This window comes from Bison bison, unplaced genomic scaffold (assembly GCF_000754665.1).
Source record: "Bison bison bison isolate TAMUID 2011002044 unplaced genomic scaffold, Bison_UMD1.0 scf7180017864193, whole genome shotgun sequence".
NCBI lineage: Eukaryota > Metazoa > Chordata > Mammalia > Artiodactyla > Bovidae > Bison > Bison bison.
The window spans coordinates 1,393,905-1,417,608 of record NW_011494765.1 but is presented as its reverse complement, the minus strand read 5'-3'; the positions used below and the strand labels follow the sequence as shown (position 1 = coordinate 1,417,608).

The following is a 23,704-nucleotide window of genomic DNA, read 5'->3' as shown; positions in this document are numbered from 1 at the left end:
AGGAGAAAGAGATATACCCATCTGAATGCAGAGTTCCAAAGAATAGCAAGGAAAGATAAGAAAGCTTTCCTCAGCGATCAATGCAAAGAAATAGAGGAAAACAATAGAATGGGAAAGACTAGAGATCTCTTCAAGGAAATTAGAGATACCAAGGGAACACTTCATCCAAAGATGGGCACAATAAAAGACAGAAAAGGTACGGACCTAACAGAAGCAGACGATATTAAGAAGAGGTGGCAAGAATACACAGAACTATACAAAAAAGATCTTCATGAACCAGATAACCATGATGGTGTGATCACTCACCTCGAGCCAGACATCCTGGAATGCGAAGTCAAGTGGGCCTTAGGAAGCATCACTACGAACAAAGCTAGTGGAGGTGATGGAGTTCCAGTTGAGCTATTTCAAATCCTAAAAGACGATGCTGTTTAATTGCTGCTCTCAATATGCCAGCAAATCTGGAAAACTCATCAGTGGCCACAAGACTGAAAAAGGTCAGGTTTTCATTCCAGTCCCAAAGAAGGGCAATGCCAAAGAATGTTCAAACTACTGCACAATTGCACTCATTTCATACACTTGCAAAGTACTGCTCAAAATTCTCCAAGGCAGGCTTCAACAGTACATGAACCGTGAAATTCCACATGTAGAAGCTGGATTTAGAAAAGGCAGAGGAACCAGAGATCAAATTGCCAACATCCATTGGATCACCAAAAAAGCAAGAAAGTTCCAGAAAAACGTCTACTTCTGCTTTATTGACTATGCCAAAGCCTTTGACTGTGTGAATCACAACAAACTGTGGAAAATTCTGAAAGAGATGGGAATACCAGACCACTTGACCTACCTCCTGAGAAATCTGTATGCAGGTCAAGAAGCAGCAGTTAGAACTGGACATGGAACAACAGACTGGTTCCAAATGGTGAAAGGAGTATGTCAAGGCTGTATATTGTCACTCTGCTTATTTAACTTATATGCACAGTACATCATACGAAATGCTGGGCTGGCTGAAGCACAAGCTGGAATCAAGATTGCTGGGAGAAATATCAATAACCTCAGATATGCAGATGACACCACCCTTATGGCAGAAGCTGAAGAGGAACTAAAGAGCCTCTTGATGAAATTGAAAGAGGAGAAGTAAAAAAAAAAGTTGGCTTAAAAATCAACATTCAGAAAGTAAAGATCATGGCATCTGGTCCCGTCACTTCTTGGCAAATAGATGGGGAAACAGTGGAAACAGTGAGAGACTTTATTTTCTTGGGCTGCAGAATCACTGTAGATGTTGACTGCAGGCATGAAATTAAAATATGCTTGCTCCTTGGAAGAAAAGCTATGACCAACCTCGACAACGTATTAAAAAGTAGAGACATTACTTTGCCAACAAAGGTCCATCTAGTTAAAGCTATGGTTTTTCCAGTTGTTATGCATGGATGTGAGAGTTGGACCGTAAAGAAAGCTGAGCGCCAAAGAATTGATGCTTTTGAACTGTGGTGTTGGAGAAGACTCTTGAAAGTCCCTTGGAGTGCCAGGAGATCCAAACGGTCACTCCTTAAGGAAATCAGTCCTGAATATTCATTGGAAGGACTGAGATTGAAGCTGAAACTCCAATACTTTGGCCACCTGATGTGAATCACTGACTCATTGGCAAAAACCCTGATGCTGGGCAAGATTGAAGGCAGGAGAAGGGGATGACAGAGGATGAGATGGTTGGATGGCATCACTGACTATGGACATGAGTTTGAGCAAGCTCCAGGAGTTGGTGATGGACAGGGAGGCCTGGCGTGCTGCAGTCCATGGGGTTGCAAAGAGCTGGACACGACTGAGCAACTGAGCTGAACTGAATTTTTATCATGAGGCGTAATTATTCAGGGTTCCTGCTGAAAGCCCAAGGTGCTTCCTGAGATGACCTCCCTTTTGTGTGCGTGCCAAGTCACTTCAGTCATGTGTGACTCTTTTGTGACCCTATGGACTGTGACTCTTTTGTGACCCTATGGACTCTATGGAGGGTAGCCCACCAGGCTCCCTCTGTCCATGGGATTTCCCAGGCAAGAATACTGGAGTGTGTTGCTCTGCCCTCCTCCAGGGAATCTTTCTGACCCAGGGATTGAACCCATGTCTCTAATGTCTCCTGCATTGGCAGGCGTTTTCCTTACCACCAGTGACATCTGGGAAGCCTGATCTCCCTTTTATGGGCCGTGAATTTTAGTTTCATCCTGTTAACCTGTTGGTGATGTGAAAACTTTGATCACCTTTTAACCCCTTACCTACCTTTCCTCATATTGGCCCACACCTTTAGGAGAAATGTGGCCCCAAAGGTAGGAAAAAAACTTTTTTTAAAGGATCTCTGGGATCTTGGCACAATGTAATTTGATACCTTTTTGGTAGTTCTTTGATGCCTTTGAGTGGTTGTTCTTTTTTATTTTGTATTCATCTGTTCTATTTTTTTCTGAATAGAAATATAGATCTAAATTATAGTTCTTCTTTACTGGAATGGAAATTCAGCTAGCTTTTAAAAATGGAGCCGTTTATTCAGGCACTGGTTTAAGTTAGTTATTATGTTTCACTTTCATAACATTAATTCCTTGAGGAAGATGGTACTCCCTTCATTTTCCTTGTGAGTCAACAGATGTTTGAATACATTAATGAGTTTGTTCAAGATCACAACAGAATCTTTCCCTTGAGGCAGTAAATAATCCTGTTCTAGTCCACTTTCTCTTTCAGACTTTGGACTTGAGGGTAACAAGTACTTTGATGTTATATGGCAAGTACACAGGAAATCTAAATGACAGAGAAACAAGTTCAAATAGGATCAGTATTTTGTGGGTATATATATGTACTGTAGAGTGTAGAAACCTATGATTAATTTTGTAAGCATGAATAATTGGATGTGAATCCACCTACACAGTTAGTTGTATTTAGTTATTTTTCAATGGAAAAAACACTTTCCAAGTACAGTATTTGCCATACATTATAAGTTTTGATTTCTTGTTAATCTCAGTGTATAATTTTCATTCTATACTGTGTGATTAATTACAGATTTGTTAGAATTTTAGAAGTTATTTTCCACCTTTAAGTTAGCTTTAGATGATTAGTTCTAGAGTCATACTTTACATTGTTTTAACTTTTTTTTTCATATTGCTTTGGATCATATTCAGTTTGAAAGAGGATTTTTAAAGTACTTCTTGATAGACCTCCAGCTATGAGAATCTAGTTGTGTTTGAAACTCACATCTGATGGAGTGACATGGTTGTCCACAGGATATGTGCCAAAGTTGCTGGGTTCTGGGACATGATAGATGGGATGGCAGGCTATGGCGGAGAACAGGAATAGATTCATTGGGGATTCAGTGGGAAATGGTATCTTGAATCAAGTCTGAGGAGCAAGATGAGAATGCAAAGAGGAGAACTAGTACTGAGAAACTTAAGCCAAAAGAATCAAGAGTAGCATGGAGTGTGATGTGAGGAGTGGTTTGATCCAAGTAGCCTAGAAGTACGTGACAAAGGTTAAGTGTGTGCCACACAGTAGGTTACAGGGGAGAACGTGGTGGCTTAGAGGAGTGTTGGAGGCCCTGCCATTTGGAAGTAGGTTTTTAGAGTTCATATCAGGAATATTCGGTTCTGATAAACTTTCCCTAGGTTATTCTGTCTTAAGTTAACAGAAAGGACCCCAGAAATCTCCGTGGCTGAGAAAAACAAGTTTATTACTTTCCCACAGTGTGTTTTCATTGTAGCTCTGCTCCAGGGTCAGCTCTGTATCTTAATCAGGGACCCAGACTGAAGGAGTAGCACTCAGCTGAGACATGCCTCTCTCATGGTGAAAGGAAAGAGAAACAATGGAGACATAATGGCCTGCACAGCTTTGGCTGTGAATTGGCACAGATCACTCACATTCACGTTTCTTTGGCCACTACTTCCATAGAGAAGGACATACTGCAAGTCATACACCAATAGGCAGGGATGTATAATCTCTCCAGGAAGGAGCAGTGAACAGTTGGGTACAAAATTACAGTCAACCATGTTTTCCTTTCCAGACGAGACTTTCATGTGATAAATGTGCCATCTAGTAGAGTTAGAGCCAGATTACCTTATGGATAACTTCTGGAACACATTTTCTCCCTTAGTTTAATGTCTGAAATCACAATGCATCTTACAATAGATGGGGTCTTATAATCAGTGCAGGCCAGGCAGCTGTCTTGATGTCATTGCTGAAGCATGGAAGAACTGGGCTTTTAGTCCTGGGGTATCAAGATACCATGTGGCACCTGCAACTATTGACATTTCAGAACTGTCTGAGAAAGGAATATGAGTCTAGATTTTCATCTGAAAACTTTCTTTTAGATCCTCCAATAAGGTCAGCATTCATTGTGAAATGAGTGTCAGCAGCTTGGGAAAAAAAATCTTGAAAAAAAAAAAGCTGTATCACCAAGTGTTCCTGGTAGAACAGGGAATGATATTGTTAGAAGCAGCCTGGATTGAGAATTTTGAGTTGAAGAGTGATTGAAAAGAGTTGCTCTCTGAATGTGAAGAAGTTTTAGAAATACTTCCATTAAGTTACTGAGTTTGGAAATTGTTCAGTTGTGTCTGACTCTTTGCAACCCCATGGACTATAACCCCCAGGCTCCTCTGTCCTTGGGATTCTCCAGGCAAGAATACTGGAGTGGGTTGCCATTTCCTTCTCCAGGGGATTTTTCCTACCTGGGGATGAAACCTGGGTCTATTGCTTTGCATGCAGATTCTTTACTGTCTGAGCCACATTACTGTGCTTATATTCTATTTATTAGGTATGTACAGTAATGTTAGATGAAAAAAAATCTGTTCTAAAGAACTGAATAATCTAATTTTACATGAGAAGCCATTATACTGTAATTAAATTTAAATTTTTTTTGGGGGGGGGCAGGCATAGTCATAGACTGGTGCATCTTGCTCTCAGTGGCTTCTTAGAGTCTATGAAGTGTGGTAAACATGCCTCCTACACATTTAAAAGCTGTTCACCATTTATTGGGTAAATGGAGCCAAGGTTTCTTTCTTAGAAGGTCTCCTTATAGTACATACCATGAAATCAACTTTGGACTAATTTCAGTCATTCTAGTTGTAAGTAAGATTTATATAAGATGTGTAAGTAATACCAATGTTCTTGAACTGAAATTTCACTCTGCACAGTGAAGTTAACATTTGGAATCACACAGTGAAGTTAACATTTTTCTCCAGAGGCCAAACTTCTGGTTAGTAGAGGAGTTTTGTTTTATTTTCTAATTGTTTACTCTTCTTCTAGAGTAGATGGCTGAAACCTTCACTTTTAAAACAGAATGATAGCTTATTTAGTACTACCTTAGATATAGACTATGAGGTACGCTGGTGTCAGGAAAAATATTGTATAGAATATGTAACCTGTCTGAAGAGCATTATTGCCATTTTGACATCTTTCACTTATTTTGTGACCCTCACAGTTTCAAAAGTTAACTAAGAGTTTTGGGCTTAAATTATATACATTAGAAAAAAAAGTTAATAACGGTAAAGCATCTGCCTACAATGCAGGAGACCCTGGTTTGATCCCTGGTTCAGGAAGGTTCCCTGGAGTAGGAAATGGCAACCCACTCCAGTACTCTTGCCTGGAAAATCCCATGGATGGAGGAACCTGGTAGGTTATAGTCCATGGGGTCGCAAAGAGTCGGACATAACTGAGCGACTTCATCTTTCACCTTTTGGGTTTAAATTATATACATTAGGGGAAAAAAAGTTAATTATATGTAATCTGTTGGTGATTTTCCAAATTTAAAAAAACATTTACTTAACAGTAAGTTGAGTACATACTTCTTCACCTTGCATTCAGCAAACCACTAATGAGGCATTGTGGTAGGGTTCACAAAGATGAATCAGCTCTGCTGTGTCTTCAAAGAACTTTCATTCTCTTGGTGGCAGGTGATTGGGAGCTGAAGATATTGGTATCCCAATTTTGGTGAGACACTGTGATTTAGAATTTCAGACCTTTTCTAGATCTGATTTTCAATCTTGGTGTTGCCCCTTTGTCAACTTCTGCAGAACAGTTCATCCCTCTAGGCCTCAGCAGCTTCAGTAGAGTGGTTGTGAGTATGTAGAACAAAGAAGTTCAATAACTGCTAGCTGATGCGTATCATACTCATCATTGTCATCATCATAAATCTCATCTTTATTTTAATGCTGTGAAAGAACTTTGATTTCAGTGTTCAGTAGTCTTGGCAAGATTCCAGTCTGTCTCTGACTTTTATTAGGTATGTGATAACTCTGTCTGCTGCATGCTCTTCTTAAATTTCTCCTTATAGGCATCTCAAGCTGAACTTAGGATCTTCCACCCAAATTTTTTATTCTACAGCTTGCCCATTTTACAGTTGTTTGTACCAGAAACCTGGGAGTCATTGTCTCCGTGTCTCTCTGTCTTGGTCTCTGTAGTCACTGGCTTACTCTTATCTCTTCAATCCTACCTCTTATCTCAAGTCTCCTAACTTCTCTTCACCTCCATTGCCATGACCTGTGTTGAAGTGAGAAAAGTATGACTCAGACTACTGTTGTGGCCACCTAACTAAACTTAGATTCAGCTTTGCCTAATTCTAGTTCATTCTCCATATCTGATCCTCTTCCCTGCCTTCCACTCTGTCTTGTTCAAAAATTGTCAATGCCTTCCTTTTTACCCCCGAATAAACTCTAAAGTCCTTACTGTGCCCCGTGAGATCGTGCATGGCTTGACAGCAGACTTTTTCCTTAGCTTCATTTCTCTTGTGCTCAGTGATCCTTACACTGGCCTTCTTTATTTCCTCTTTTAACCCAAATTCCTTCCTGCCTCAGGACTTCTCCAGTCACTGCTGTTGCTTCTGCCCACACCATTTTCCTTTTCCCTACTTTTGTCCAGTTCGTTTGCTTCCTTGAAATCTATGCTCCAGTGGTATTCAGGAAGCCTTTTATAATCTCTCAGTGTAAGTTGGGTCTGTATATTATGTGCTCTCATAGCATGCTCTGGTTTTTCTTTATAATATTTACCTCTCATTTAGTATCTTTCTTTCATGGTCATAGATAGCATGTTTCGCTCACTGCTCAGTTATTTCTAGAGTTTAGCACAGTACCTGACACATAAGTACTGAGTAAATTTGTTGAAGGGATGAATATTTGTTGAAATCAATGAACATTACCTGCCTAATAGGGTTGGTGTGAAAATTAAATTAGGACACAAATGATGTCTTATTGCATATTATGTGGTACATAATGGGTTTCTGGTATTAGTTTCTTTCTTTTTTTTTCCCCCTAAGCATTAAGAAAGGCCTCCCAGTGGTTTTCAAACTATAGGTTATGGCCCACTAGAGGGTAATGAAATCAATTTAGTGGGCCACAAAGTGAATTTTAAAATGTGAAATGGAATAGAATAGCTATTATCAGATAAAATAACATGATAACAAACCTAGACAGCATATTAACAAGCAGAGACATCACTTTGCCAACAAAGGCCTGTGTAGTCGGCTGTGGTTTTTCAAGTAGTTGTGTACAGATGTGAGAGTTGGACCATGCAGCAGGCTGAGCGCCAAAGAATTGATGCTTTCAAAGTGTTGTGCTAGAGACAACGTTTGAGAAGAGTCTTTTGGACTGCAAGGAGATCAAACCAATCAATCCTAAAGGAAGCCAGCCCTGAATATTCATTGGAAGGACTGATGCTGAAGTTGAAGCTCCAGTACTTTGGCCACCTGATGTGAAGAGCTGATTCCTTAGAAAAGACCCTGATGCTGGGAAAGATTGAGGGCAGAAGGAGAAGGGGGTGACAGAGGATGAGATGGTTCGATGGCATCACTGACTCAATGGACATGAGTTTGAGCAAACTCCAGGAGATAGTAAAGGACAGGGAAACTTGGTGTGTTCCAGTCCATGGGGTCGCAGAGTCAGACACAAGTTAGCAGCTGAACAAAGCAACAAAGAAAAGTAGTGTTTCCTGGAACTTGTGGTTGTGGGTGTTCTGTATTACCAGTTGGAGATAAAACATATTTCTTATATGGATTATGGGTAAAAGAAAGAAGTCTGAAAGCCGCTATTGTAGTGATAGCACAGTGTAGTGTAACCTATAGGCAATGCTGTGTTTAAGTTAGGGCAGCTAAAAGGGGATATATCCAGTTCTTCAAGAGATGTTACTCTCTATGCCTTTGCTGACTTCTTACACTGTTCAAGGCCCTAGAACCTTCCTTAGGCATCAATACAATCACCAAAATTTCTGGGATTACTAATTTACCCCTTTATGTGGAGCCTATATCTATTTCTAACCTGTGTTTTTTTTAAAGAAATTTTTACTTATGTATACTGTGTACTCTGGCCTTTTCCACTATATTGAAAATGTATCTCCATGTTGTTAATATTTGTTATGGTGACATCTGTCTTATGTATACTATATAATGTTGATGTTAGCATAGTTATATCTGTCATAATGGCATTCTTTAATAGCTCAAATTATTGCTCTTATTAAATTTTATTACTCTAGTGACTTTATAGGCTGTTAATATTAGTTTGATAAAATCAAGTGCTGTACAGATGTATAAAAAACCAGATTCTATGTAGAGTTATAGAAAGACAGACCCAGATAAAAGGAAACCACAGCATTTAAAGGATTAAGATGATAATAGTTATGATTATGGTAGCTTGGTAAGTGATTTCATTTTTCAGTGGATTTTTAAAATATGGGGTTGATAAATGTTCATGTAACTGAATTATGGTTTCCTTCCTTAAAGCCAGTGGTCAGTTCCAACCTTTGATGGTGTTGACGTTCTCAGCATTAATCACTGTTTTATATTCCAGTCTCTAAGGATGCATAAATTATGATAATAAAAGCTAAGGGAGGCTGGAGCTTCTGGTTGTTGCTGCGTTATTGTGTCCACTGGGATGGTATTTTGTGTGCTTGTCCTCTGCATATTGTTGGGCTGAGAAACTGAATCCCATCCCCTGCAAAGCTAGAGACACCAATGGATTTTAAAAGGCATGAGAAAGCAGCCCTGTTAAGGGACCTGTTTGGAACTCTTACAGACTTGATGGAACAGAATATCCTGGGGATCTTACAAAATTTTATACAAGCATAGATTGCCCCCTTCCTTAGAGTTAATATGTTTTGAGCTATTAATGGAAAATGCTCAAATAATACAAAATTTTACCTCTAATCCATTGTAAGAAAAGACTATGGTCAAGATGCAGAGTTCAATTTTCATGTTTTCTTATCATGAATTTCTGTCACTTGTTGCAGACTGGTGAGTTAGATGCTGTGCTACTCTTAGAACAGGAGCTATATAGTGATTTCTTGTTTATTCTTTACATTTTTTCATTTTAAAACTGAGATTTACTTTGGAAAACTCGGGAAATTGCAATATAAAAATTTTCCAATGCTCAGAAATAATTTCTGTTATTATGTATATAGTCAATCTGTTGCATTTATACATGCGAATACTGTTTTTCTATGACTATGTGATGAAATAAATATTTTAGAGGAAAATACGTATTACCAAAGTAGATGAAGAAGAGGTAGAAAACTTACCTGAAACAGTATTCACGGAGGAAATTGATAAAGTTGTCAAAACACTACTCCTAAAAAATTGCCAGTTCCAGATGGTTTTAGCTAGTCAGTATTCACATCTTTGCACAGGATGCCTGTGCTGTTTAAACTGTTCTAAAGTGGTTTTCAATGGCATGCTTCTTTATCTTACCATGTTGTTGTAGCCCAAACAAAAAACACTAGGACAGAAAGATAAGACAAAAGTATAGACTAGTCTTCAGTAGTATGTGAACCAACAACTTGCAGATGTTCACCTGGGTTTAGAAAGGCAGAGGAACCAGAGATCAAATTGCCAACATCCGTTGGATCATCGAGAAAGCAAGAGTTCCACAAAAACATCTACTTCTGCTTTACTGACTATGCCAAAGCCTTTGAATGTGTGGATCACAACAAACTGGAAAATTCTCCAAGAGATGGGAGTACCAGACCACCTGACCTGCCTCCTGAGAAATCTGTATGCAGGTCAAGAAGCAACAGTTAGAACTGGACATGGAGCAACAGACTGGTTCCAAATCAGGAAAGGAGTACGTCAAGACTGTATATTGTCACCCTGCTTATTTAACTTATATGCAAGAGTACATCATGTGAAATGCTGGGCTGGATGAAGCACAAGCTGGAATCAAGATTGCCAGGAGAAATTTCAATTACCTCAGATATGCAGATGACACCACCTTTATGACAAAAAGCGAAGAGGAACTAAAGAGCTTCTTGATGAAAGTGTAAGAGGAGAGTGAAAAAGCTAGCATAAAGCTCAACATTCAAAAACTAAGATCATGTTATCTGGTTCCATCCACTCATGACAAATAGATGGGGAAATAGTGGAAACAGTGAGAGACTTTATTTTTGGGGGCTCCAAAATCACTGCAGATGGTGACTGCAATCACAATATCAAAAGACTCTTGCTTCTTGGAAGAAAAGCTGTGACAAACCTAGACAGCATATTAAAAAGCAGAGACATTACTTTGCCAACAATGGTCCATCTAGTTAAAGCTATGGTTTTTCCAGTAGTCATGTATGGATGTGAAAATTGGACTATAAGGAAAGCTGAGCGCCAAAGAATTGATCTTTTGAACTCCATGCATGTGTCTCATGCTTCACCTAGGTGGCCGGAACAGCTAAGTCCTGGCTGAGCCATTCTCTGTCCCATATGGCCTCTCTTCATTCAGAAGTTCAGCCTGAGGTAACATGGAAGTCATGTCCCAAAAAGATGAAAGCAGAAGCTGCTGAGCTTCTAAAGGCTTAGGCCCCCAGATGGCTCTGCATGATTTTCACTGCATTCTGTTGTTCAAAGCAAGTCATGAAGTCAGCCCAGTTGAAGGAAAGGGCCAGCAGACTCCATGACTTTGAGAAAGAAGTGCCATGTGCCAAAGGAGTGGTGGGAATTGTGAGGGACATCTTGGAAGGCAAACTATCACGTTCGCTTATATGGAATATTGCTAGGGCCTGGAAGCCTTCTGTCTACTCCTTCCCTGAATCTGCCCTCCTGTTGTCCCTCATTTCTACCCTCAGGTAACATCCACGGTCCCCTCACCACTCATTTTCCCCTATTTTCTTGCTTTTCATGATTATTTTTACCACATATGTAAGTATCCCTAAATAATGTATTAGTTTGCATGGTTGATATGAATTTATATCTTAAGATAATCTTTTAAATTTTAACTTGGAATAGCTACGTTGGAGATTATTTATAAAACTCAGAAAAGCAAAAAGAAAAAGCTAAAATAGTGTCTAATCTCAATTCCTAGGTATAATTGCTGACATTCTGGTATATGTTAACACACGTGCACACACTCCAATTTATATCAAATATTTCTTATTCTCAGAATCTCTTTTTTCTTGAGTTTGGATGACAAGGCTACTGCATCATTTGAATCTTTAGTATTCGATTCCTAATTTTGGAATGACACATAGCAAGAATTTGGATTTTCGAGACTCATCCAGACATTTATCTGACTGTTAGGATGGTTAGAGTTTGGATAGTGAAGTCCCCTTCAGTACGTGTACATATGTGTATGTGTACATTCTATACGTGTACCTATGTGTGCATGTGTTTAAATCGTATGTAATTTTAAACAAAGGCAGAGGGTCTGATAGTAAAGCTATTCTTTAAAAATTAGTATGGAGAAGTGTTCTCAGTAGATAGCTGTTAAATGCTCTTCTACCACAGTTTTCAAAGTTTCTTCTTCTGTTAGCTTTTTACCATTTCTTAGCCCATCCATGAAATATTCCCTTGATATCTCCCAATTTTCTTGAGATCTTTAGTCTTTCCCATTCTATGTTACTGTTACAACTTACATACGGATGATTAGCATCTTTAAGTGTATGTCTTCACATAAAAGGATATGTTCTTCCTCAAGCCTCCCAACATGTGGACCAGTGTGCTGTTTACTATTTATATTCTCCTACAGTGAATACTATTCTGATTCTGGGAGGGATTGGGGGCAGGAGGAGAAGGGGACGACAGAGGATGAGATGGCTGGATGGCATCACTGACTTGATGGACGTGAGTTGGTGATGGACACAGAGGCCTGGCGTGCTGCAATTCATGAGGTCGCAAAGAGTCGGACATGACTGAGCGACTGAACAGTGAAATCTGTGTAACTTTACATCTCCTATTATAATTTGGTATAAAGATGAGTTATCTTTAAAAGCAGTTCTAGGGACAGTAATAATCTCTGATCTTGTAGGCCAAAGATTGGTTCTCAGTCTTATCCCTGACGCTTAATTTGTGCCCTCATTAATAGCCTAAGCTCTGAACCTCAACTTTGTCATTTTTCAAATGATGATAGTAGCACCTGGAGTTGTTTATGTAGAGAGTTTGGGCATTTTTAGAACGGGGCAGTATTCTCTTGCTGTGAGAAGGTGTGGAGTTAGTGGGACTGATGAGCACTACTGTCTGCATTTAGAATACCTCTTTGTATTTTCCTCTTTTATGTATCCACTATATTCCTGTAACATTTTACTGGATTGTTTTGAGGACTTTATGAATTCTAAAGTTTGTGAAAACTCTTTGAAAACTGTCCAGTCCTTTGTGAATTCAAAGTAAGATGATATTTGCTTTTATTCAAGGGACTGTTGAAATGAATCACTCTGTTGCCCCCAAACCTAGTGTTAGAGAGACAGGTAATTATTTATATTCCTCCAAATTGTTTTGATATTTGTCACAGATTTTTGATTCCCAAATTAACATTCCCAGTTAACAGAGTCATATTGAATAAATTTATAAACTTATTTGAAATTATAAATCTCCTGAGAAACAGCTTCATCCACAGCATTTAACTTCTCAGTTTAACCTATAAAGCCTATTTCACCTTTTTTTAATGGGGAGAGCTTGGTGCAGATGAAAGTTTGGACTTTGAAATCCTATAGATTTGAAATTAAGTCTTGGCTCTGTCACTTAATAGCTTCATAACCTTGGGGAAATCAGTTAACCTCTAAGATATGTTTTTTCCATCTGTAAATTAAGAATAATATTGCTTATCTCATAGGATTGTGAAAATTAAAAAAGGAAATGTTTAGTTAGTTTGGGGTCCATTGCCAAATAGGCCCTCAATAATTGTTTCCATTTTCCTTATCCTCTGAATAGTTGCAGTAAGTTTTCCTATTCCTTCTAATTATTACACCAATTTTTTGGGGGGCGGGGGGAATACAGACTACTAGGTTGTCCTGAAAGACTAAATGATAGATATGTTTTAGCCTATCCATGTACTAGATATTATATAATAAAGGAGAATAAGTCAGTTTGGAAAATTAGATAGAACATAATATTGTGTATCTTTAGGAATTCTCTTAGAAAACATGCTTTTAATAAAACATTTTCCCCCTTTTGGGGTTGTGGTTGGAGGTTATCCCTGATCTGCAGTAAAATCACTATTTGAAATAACTGACTTTCTGATCCTTTTTAAGATCCTGTTCAATATGGTGCAGTTGTCTGTAGTCATGTGAATTTATTAAACTAGTTTTATGGTCAAATGTGTATTTGAGGGGGGTGTCATACTTTATACAATTGCTGAATATCTAATTAGAAATAGTGCTTATGCTGGTCAGTGGTTCCTACTGATTTAAAAACAGAAGGTGCATATATAGACAGTGCCTAGATTGTATTTAGTTGCATTGTCATCTGACCCTGTAGGGGAGCAAATTATATCTTGAATAAATAATTTTGAAGGATAAAGCTATTTGTGATATCTTTGTTAAGAAGGTACTGTTTTATTTCCATCATCTTAGTTTCAGTGACATTGAATGTCTTACCTAACCACAATACTTCTTTTCTAGTGGGGTTTGGTCTTTATATGTTGAATCATTTTCAGTTTTGTATTTTTAGTGAAAAAAATTGTCAGTATTAGGTATTCATTTAAGGACTTTGAGTTCATTTGTTTCCAGCTGAAGTTGGAATCATTGGTAGACTCACAAATATATCATTCAGTGAATGTTTAGTTTTTCTTTAAATATTTTTTAGGTAGCATCACTTGGACAGAGGAAACTAGTGTGTATTGTTCTATTAATAAAGAAGTGGTTGTTCTCTGATTTGATTGTTTGAATTGTGTGAATTGGAGAGTAATGTTTTTTTAGCATGACACTTTGGGAACTGCTGCTTGGTTAGGATACTTTTGTTTCAAGGTCTCTTTGAGTCAGTTCCTATTAAACATGAAATGTGACAACCTGTATAACAATGAGAATATTTGAACAATACAATACTTGTATTATTATTGTATGGCTTTGAGGAAAACCTCATACTGTGTCTAATTGAGTTTATTATGATTAATGATTTTTTTAAACCAAAGAGTATTTTTTGTTTTCTTGACCATTGAGCTTACATTTTTAAGTGGATTTAAAATATACTATAAAGTATGTAGAATGAGAATTTGCAACCTAAAAGGTAATTATACAGCAGTTTTAGTATAGCATTTGCAAAGAAATACTGTTAAAAATTATATTCTCAATAAGTTAGGCTTTAATAAATGGCAGGAGAAGGAAGGGATGAAAAATATTAAATTAACATATGCTTTCATTAACAGTTCCTGTGAATTTTTATAAAAGAATTGATCACAGTGAATTTATTCAGTAAATTATCAATGTCCATGTTATATACCTCCTGAAGAATGCCTTGTAGTGTCATATTCGGAAACATATCATTAACTAAAATGGTGTTCTTTCCCTTTTTCATGAGAACAAAGAATTCAAATTTAGCTGCTTGATACTAGCTACATTATGTAAATTATTGTGGTAAATGTTAACATTATGTAAAAATCTCCAGAGTAGTTGCATGAGGATTTATATTGGTGAAATAATTTTTGTTTATGTACTAATGTCACTATGAATGACGCTTAGAGATGATTGCAGCAGTATCAAATGAGGCATTTCTTTTCTCTTAACATTGCAATTATTGAGATAGGCAGTTTCCTTGTGCCTTTTTTCTAAAACTAAGCTTTGGAAAGAAGGAAGCTGTGAGATTGTGAAGTTTAGGGCTAGGTAAAAGTTTGGATTTGTGTCCCCATGAAATGCTCCTAAAGCTTAATATTTCACGATTCATAAAAGAAATCTGGTAGAAATATCTGACCACTTTGCTCTTGCTTAGTGTTTGTACTTGGTGGTCTGTTATCTGTTTGGATTCATTGTTTTTGTTGGATAAATGTGAATCAGGTCTTTTGCTTTGGGTCTAAGAAAAATTAACCCAGTGTATTCTGGTATATTCTGTTCTGCCAAAATTACTAGCTATGACTTGTCATATTTCAAGGAATTAATACATATCAAACTATCCAACTCTTTCTCGAGGCATTTTTTTGGATGAGGAAGGCTTTGCCAGCTGCCCTTAGCAGTTAAAGAGCAGAATGGGTGTCACCAGGCAGAGACAATTGGCTGTCCATTTGAAACAAGTTTCCTGCCTGCTCACACCATTCATAAAAATAAATTACAGCTGGATTAAAGAACTGCCTTAAAAACAAAAATTCATAGCTTTTCAAATAAAATGTGAAAATATTTTTAAAGGTATAGATAGGAAAAAGATTTCTTGAAATAAGATATGGAGAAGCACAAATCATGAGGTAAAAGATTTGACCTTACTAACCTTTAAAATTTTGGTATGGCAAAAAAACACAAACAAACTATAAACAAAACAAAATGATCAGATTGAAGGAAAAATTTGGCAAGGCTTGAGATCTACAATAATAAGGAAACTGAAAGAAATAAGTAGAAAAATAGACCAAAATATTAAATAGCAAGTCACAAAAGAACAAGTTAAAATAACCACCATGTGAAAAGATTACAGGACTAAAAATCAAGGAAATTCAAATCAAAACCATGAGATGCCATTTCATACGTGAGACTGGCAGAAAAAATTTTAAGGTGAATAATAGCAAGTGTTGGTGAGCGTGTCGGGAAACAAAAGCTCTTAAGTGCTGGTAAAAGTAAGTGGAGGGTATTCATACACTGGGAACCAGCAGTGTCACTTTTACGTAGATAATGTAGAGAAATTATCACATGTGCACAAGGAGACACAATCAAAAATGTTTATAGATTTTTTAATGGTAGAAATATATTGAAAACCTAAATGGTCATCAGTAGGGGGAATAGATAAATTATGACATTGGTAGTTGGAGAATATTATAGCATTTAAAATGAATGAATCCAATCTACTTGAGACAAAACGAACAAACCTTAAAAATATAATTGTGAGTAAAAAAAGCAAGTTGAAAAATATTACATATTGTAAACCAGATATGGCAATGATAAAAATACAAAACAAATGTATATTTTGTTATGGGTATATTTGTATGTATTAACTGTATAAAAGCACGAAGGGAAGGGCTGCACACCAACCTCAAGACAATGGTGACCTCTGAAAAGGGGAGGAAAATGGGATGAGGATGATGGGTGATGCTTTAGCTGTATTTGTGGATAGGAATGTTGCAAAAAGTTAGTATTTGTGTCATCACCTGATAAGTCAGATAACATGTGGTATATTCATGTCATAGGAAACTAGTAAACTGTAAAAAGGAACAAACTACTTATACGTGCCACGACATGAACAAACTTGAAAAACATTGTGCTCAGGGAAAGAAAGAAGCAAGATGCAGAGACCCCACAATGTATGATACCGTTTAGATGAATGTCCAGAAAAAGCAAATCTGGGAAGAAAGGGGGCAGATAGATTACTGTTTGTTTGGAACAGGAGTAGGAAAATAGATTAACAGTAAAGGGGCATGAGGGACTTCTTTAGTTTAATGAAAATGTTCTTAAACTGACTTAATGGTGATGATTTACAACTTGGTAAATTTACTAATAATTATTGAATTATACTTTATTTTATTTTTTTTGAATTATATACTTTAAATGGGTAAATTATGTGATACATGAAATATACCAAAGACAAGCTATTAAAAAGTTAATATTTTTAAATCTCTATGGCACTCAATATAAGAGTATTTCAGAGGTTCAACTAAAAATTATTAAAAAGGACACCTTTCCATATCCTTCATACATAGTTCTAATCAATTCATTATTATTATTTTTTTTAAGAAGTTGAATATTTTATTATTAAATTGTTTATTCTCCTGCAAGGCTGTTGCTTCACTGTATAAAAATAGCACCAGCAAACACAGTGTATTGCAAAATTAAGATAGTAATATTCTTCACTGGACACTATACAACTAACAAACTTTTCTCCAATGGCAGTTATTTCTAGTGGAAAGATAATTTTGACCCAAATCCAAGGATAGCTGTAAGCAAGTTACAAGTCATATAAGGTTTAAGATAACCATGTTATCCTTGAATTACATAATTTTTGTAATTAGTTTTACCAGAGATAATTTCAGGAATTCTGAATATTATAACTGGAGCCTAGCCTAAAAATCACAGGATGCTGTGGAAAAAGATGCAGTGTTTATCTGGTCATTAGAAAGTTAAGGGGTATTTTCTTCAGGAAACATTGTTACAAGTAGTTTCTTCTGCTAAAAGTTGCTTTCTAAATATCTATCTACCACTAATTTAAGACAACTACGCTAGATTAAGTTGTTTCAAAGTAGTTTATTTAGGGGTTCCAGTTTCACTCCTCAATAGATTTTATTTATTTCTCATATGCTTCTTCACTCATTAGTTCATCTAGTTCTGAAGAGTTACTGAATGTCATCTTGATCAGCCAACCATCTTCGTAACAAGACTTGTTGACAAGTCCTGGATTTTCTGCTAGAGCTTTATTAATTTCAGTTACTTCTCCTGATAGAGGAGAATAGAGTTCACTAGAAGCTTTCACACTTTCCAAAGCACCAAACTCCTCTTGTTTGTTCAACTTTGTCCCAACTTCAGGCAGACTACAGTAAACAACATCTCCCAAAGCTTCCTGTGCAAAATTGCTGATTCCCACTGTTCCGACACCATTTTCTGTTGTTACCCATTCGTGTTTTTCTGTAAATTTCCGCACCGATAGCAGAGCAGGGCCGGTGCGCAGCTCCCGGACTGCACCCGCTCGCAGTCCCCAGGGCCGCGGCGAGCGGGGCGCGCTGGGTGCCGAGATGGCGCGCAGGCCGCCTACCGCGGCCCGCACGCTCCGCACCGCGCGCAGCGCCATGTTCGCACGGGTCTCCGCGCGACACCTAGAGCACCTAGAGCACCCCGGCCGGCGGGGGCGGGGCGGGACGGGGCGGCCCCCCAATTCATTATTTTTAAAAAGGTATTGCGGTTTACAAAAATGTAAATCCACAAAGTTAATTGTAGAGGAGCCTGGTGGGTTACAGTCCATGGTGTTGCTCAAGAATCGGATATGACTTGGCAACTAAACAGCAAGAACAAATAGCTTAATGTATGTATATACTTGTGTAACCCCACCAAGATCAAGTTCAGTTATGGTACCGCAGTATGACTGTAGTTAACAATACTGAATTGTGTACCTAGTTGAAATTTGCTAAGAATGTAGATCTTAAGTGTTCTTACCACACACAAGAAAGGTAACTATATATTATATTAGGTAATGGATAGATTATTTAGCTTGATTGATTATTTCACAATGTTTACATATTAATATGTCAAAGCCTCAAGTTATACTTTAAATATACACAGGTTTTATTTGTCAGTTACACCTTAGTACAGCTAGAAGATCCACTTGTGTGTCCTTCTAGTCAGTATCCTCCCTTCTCCTCCTGCCCGCAGAGGCAACTACTGTTTTGATCGTTATAACTGTATATTAGTGTTGGTTTTTGAACTCCATATAAATGGGGTCATCTAGTTTCTTTTGATCAAAATTTATCCATGGTGTTACATGTAATTCGTTCTTCCTAATCGCTATATAGTATTGCACTGTAGGAATATACCACAATTTATATATCCTTCTGTTGACTGATACTTATTTTACTACTAGCAATAAGCCTACCATGAATATTCTTGTGTATGTCTTTTGATACACCTGTACACTTATTTCTCTTGGCTATATGCCTAGGAGTGGAATTGCTGAGTCATAAGGTGGGTGTATGTTTGTTTAGCCTACTTAAATATTGTCAAATAATTTCTAAAGTGGTTGTACCAATTTATTGTTCCTAACAGTAAATGACGGTTCTGGTTGTTCCACATTCTCCTAAATCACTCTGAATTACTCTATAACATTCTATTACATAGATTTACCATAGTTTATTTAACTGCTGCTGCTGCAAGTTGCTTCAGTCGTGTCCGACTCTGTGCGACCCCATAGACGGCAGCCCACCAGGCTCCCCCGTCCCTGGGATTCTCCAGGCAAGAACACTGGAGTGGGTTGCCATTTCCTTCTCCAATGTGTGAAAGTGAAAAGTGAAAGTGAAATTGCTCAGTCGTGTCCGACAATTAGTGACCCCATGGACTGCAGCCTATCAGGCTCCTACATCCATGGGATTTTCCAGGCAAGAGTACTGGAGTGGGGTGCCATTGCCTTCTCCGAGTTTATTTAACTATTACCCCATTAATTATTTAGGTGGCTTCATGTTTTCAGTGTTGCATTTTTTTTTTTTCTTCTTGGCCACCCCATGCAGCATGCGGAATCTTAGTTCCCCAATCAGGGTTTAAACCTGTGTCCCCTTCATTGGAAGTGTGGAATCTTAACCACTGACTGAACTGTCAGGAAAGTTCAACACTAGTGTTTTGAACAACACTCTAATGAATTTTTTTGCAGAAGACAGTGATCTCCATGAAATCCATGGATGCTTTCTTAGAAGTAAAATTGGTGATTTAAAAGGCATCAGATCAGATCAGTCGCTCAGTCGTGTCTGACTCTTTGCGACCCCATGAGTCACAGCACGCCAGGCCTCCCTGTCCATCACCAACTCCCAGAGTTCACCCAGACTCACGTCCATCGAGTCAGTGATGCCATCCAGCCATCTCATCCTCTGTCATCCCCTTCTCCTCTGGCCCCCAATCCCTCCCAGCATCAGAGTCTTTTCCAATGAGTCAACTCTTTGCCAAAGTTGGGGGGCCAAAGTACTGGAGTTTCAGCTTTAGCATCATTCCTTCCTAGACATTTAAAATTGAGTATTTGTGCTGGTGAAAATTACACTAAATTACTTTCTGTCCAACCACACTCTTAATTAAATATGAGAGCGCTTATTTACCCAGATTTTTGACTCCAGATGTTTCCCATACTTTGAACCTTTGCAAATCTGATGGGAGCAGAGGGAAAACAGAAGCATCTCTTTGTAACCCTTTGCTGGCATCTTTCAGGGTGGTGAGCTGTGGTGTATAGTGTCCCATCTTTTTGGGAAATGCCTTCAATTTTGGAAGCTGTGAGAGGAAAGGGAGGCCCAGTTGATTGTTTACAAGGTCCGGTCAAGGCTTTAGGCAAGAAGGATAAAAGAACTAAAGTTGAAATGTTGGTTACCTTGGTAACTCTAGACTATGTTGATGTGAAAGAGAGCCAACAGTTCTCTAGCAGAGACTGCTACTTGTCTTACAGGTCACCTACTCACCCTTCCTTTTCAAAGCTTCTTAATTTCTGTTGTACCTGGGTCATTTTAGGAGACTATTCCTTGTGTTCTATCAAGGAGAAACCATAGGATCTTGTCTCTTGATGCCTTCTTAGTACCTGCTGCTGCTGCTAAGTCACTGCAGTCGTGTCCGACTCTGTGCGACCCCATAGACCGCAGCCCACCAGGCTCTCCCGTCCCTGGGATTCTCCAGGCAAGAACACTGGAGTGGGTTGCCATTTCCTTCTCCAATGCATGAAAGTGGAAAGTGAAAGTGAAGTCACTCAGTCATGTCTGACTCTTAGCGACCCGATGGACTACAGCCCACCAGGCTCCTCCGTCTATGGGATCTTCCAGGCAAGAGTACTGGAGTGGGGTGCCATTGTCTTCTCCGTCTTAGTGCCTAACACATCACTAATTGTGATGTGTAAAAATAATCTTGCCATGAATGACCAACTAGTTCACTGGACCCCTTTTTTTCACTTGGGAAGGGAAATGTTGTCAGGGTAGTTTTGTTATGGAAATGCAAGTCCCTGTGCTTGATGTGTGGAGAGACCAAACAATAACAAAATGTTAGAGTTTGGGACACAGAAAGGTTTTTTACAGGGCCCAGCAAGGAGGTGGGTGGCTCAAGCCTGAAAAACTGCAAACTCCCCGAAAGCTTTCAGCAAAGCCCTTTTATAGGAAAGGTGAGGGAGGGCATGGTTAGTTGTTGCAAACTTTCTTGGTGTCAGATTCTTTTTTCTTGAGGTCAGGTCATGGTCAGGTAATGATGTTCCCTTAAACCTCTCCCCCAAACAAATGTTATTCTGTGCTCTGACAAGAAAGGGCAAAGTCCAAAGACACAATGTTCATCCTCCAAGGTCCTGCTCCTGGCTAAGAAGAGGCAGATCTCAGTTGGCAGCACTCTCAGGGCCAGGTCTCCAGACACTGGCCAGTTGTCATCGCTGAGAGAGCCAGGCACCTAACCCAGCTGACCCTTAGAGACAGGAGTTGGGGAAGAGGTTCACCACTGCCTCAAGGCCTGGGCCTGGCCAGTGGGTGGCCTTGGCAAGGGCTCTGGAGCCGTGCAGGGGGCTGTGTCCTGCTGGCCTGAGCTGGGTGAGCTGGAGGTCCTCTGGGAGACCAGGGATCTGCCTCTTACCTCACTCTCCACCCGACCACCACCACTCTGCTGACTGTTGGCTGAATAGCCCACTAACTGTCACTCATTGACAGTGGTTGCTTGTGGGAGGGACTCACTGTGGTGCTAACCAGTGGGTGAGCAGGACCACTAATGGTCCTGTGGTAACCGATGCCTGTTAATTGGGTAGGGCTGGGGTAATGGTGCACAGCAAAGGCTGTGTACTATGGTCTGTGTTCAGTCACACTCTGTGACAAATTTATAGGATTCAACAATCACAGATTGGAGAATTCTTTCCCAAGACACTGACCATACCTTCTCTCTACATATCCTAGCCAGTACACACCAACCCTGTATAACAGAGCAGGATGAGCGCAGGCCTTAGCAGGCAGCCATTGCTGTGCCTCATTACTCTGCACCATGTTCCTAGGCTCAGTTGTTGGTTGGTGCCTCAGTGGGCCCCACCCACAAGCAACCAACTCTCAGTGAGTGATGGTTAGTTGTTCTGCTCAGCTATTGGTCAGCACTACAGTGGGCCCTGCCCACAAGTAACTGTCAATGAGGTCCCAGTAGGGAAGCGATTCAGCCAAGGGTCAGTGGTGTGGTGGTCATCAGGTGGAGAGTGAGGTAAGAGGCATATTCAGGCCTTCTCTTGAAGGCCCTCCAGGTCACCTAGCCTTGGGCCAGCAGGTGAGCTGAAGGGCCCAGGGGACAGACTGGGGACTATGCCCTCCAAGGCTCCGGAGTCCTCACTAAGGCCCTCCACTAGCTTTGGGCCAGGCTTTGAGGCAGTGGTGAATCCCTTCCCCCATCCCTGTTTCTGTGACCTAATGGCAGTGGCCATCTACCTGGGTTGCAGTTTGTGGGACCTGGCCCCTGCCTTTTGGGTGACTTGAGGAGACTGAAGGCTAGTTGGGTTTGGTGCCTGGTTCCCTCAGGGATGACAGCTGAGCAGGGTATGGGAAACTAGCTATGAAGGAACTGCCAATGGAGATCTGCCTCCTCTTAGCCAGGACTGGGGCCTTGGAGGGTGAAAGTTGTGCCTTGGGACTTTGCCCTTTCTGGTCAAAACAGAGAATGCCATTTCTTTGGTAGAGATTTACAGGAGCAGCATTACCTGACCATGACCTGACTTCAAGAATAAAGGATCTGACACCAAGAAGTTTGTAGCAACTAACCATGCCGCTCCCTCACCTTTTGCCTTTAAAGGGGCTTGCTGAATGCTTTCAGTAACTTTGGGGTTCTTAGCGCATGAGCCACCCATCTCCTTGCATGAACCTGTAATAAACCTTTTTCTCTGTTCCAGACTCAAATGGTTAGCATTGATTGGCCTCACTATGCGTCGGGTACATGGACTTGTGATTCAGTAACACCTGCACCCCACTGCACTACCACAGCCCTCTTCTTTGACCACACAGTCCAGGTAGCATTCCTTCTTCCAGTACCGCACCCTTTGGAAGACAAACCATGTACTGCTGCCATGGTAGCTCAACATACACAACAAAGTTCAGCTATACTTCCTTTCTGGGGTCCCCTGGAACTTACAGGAATTAAGTTTGCTTCATAAACTTTTCAGGATTAAGTATAATAACGGATGTGAAACACTTTGAACATTGACTGGCATCTAGTAGGTGCCTAACACTTTTCCTCCATGCCACCCAGAGGTAGAAAGCATATAAAAACAGTAAACAACTTCTGAGGTAACCAACTATTCTGTTCCTCTGGTGAATCTTCTGCTTATGTAGCAGTATTTTTACCAAAACTGTATGTACTCTCAGGCTGTACCTGAAATCCTGACCTTTCCCAGTCAGCCCTGCTGTATTGTTGGCTCCCATTTCTTTCCAGGTGAATGACTGATCTTTCACATTTGTCCTGTTTTCCTCATTGGGCCAGAGTGTTCCTTACTTATTCAGGCTGGACTCCTAACCTGTCCTTGCCTTCAGTTTCCCATCATTGGCCCTATCCAAGAAGGTCCAATCTTGAGAACCAGTAACTGTCTTGAGAACTGTAACAGTGTGGCTGAGTGCAGCTCTGAACACATAGCTCTGGCTGTATACTGTGACCCCCACACTCTCTTACCAAGCAACAGTTACTGCAGGACCCTTTAGTGGTCCTGCTCAGC

At 39.6% G+C, this 23,704-nt stretch overlaps 1 protein-coding gene and 1 pseudogene across 4 annotated transcripts in view; one reads left to right on the top strand and one right to left on the bottom strand.

Annotated features, from left to right (window-relative positions):
* DENND1A (DENN/MADD domain containing 1A) overlaps positions 1-23,704 on the top strand; it is a 520,043-nt gene that overhangs the window by 91,710 nt on the left and 404,629 nt on the right. The gene's annotated exons all lie outside the window — the stretch shown is intronic.
* On the bottom strand, positions 17,048-18,106 carry LOC104991526 (annotated as a pseudogene). Its single transcript, XR_825618.1, has one exon. The product of XR_825618.1 is annotated as a glycine cleavage system H protein, mitochondrial pseudogene (transcript).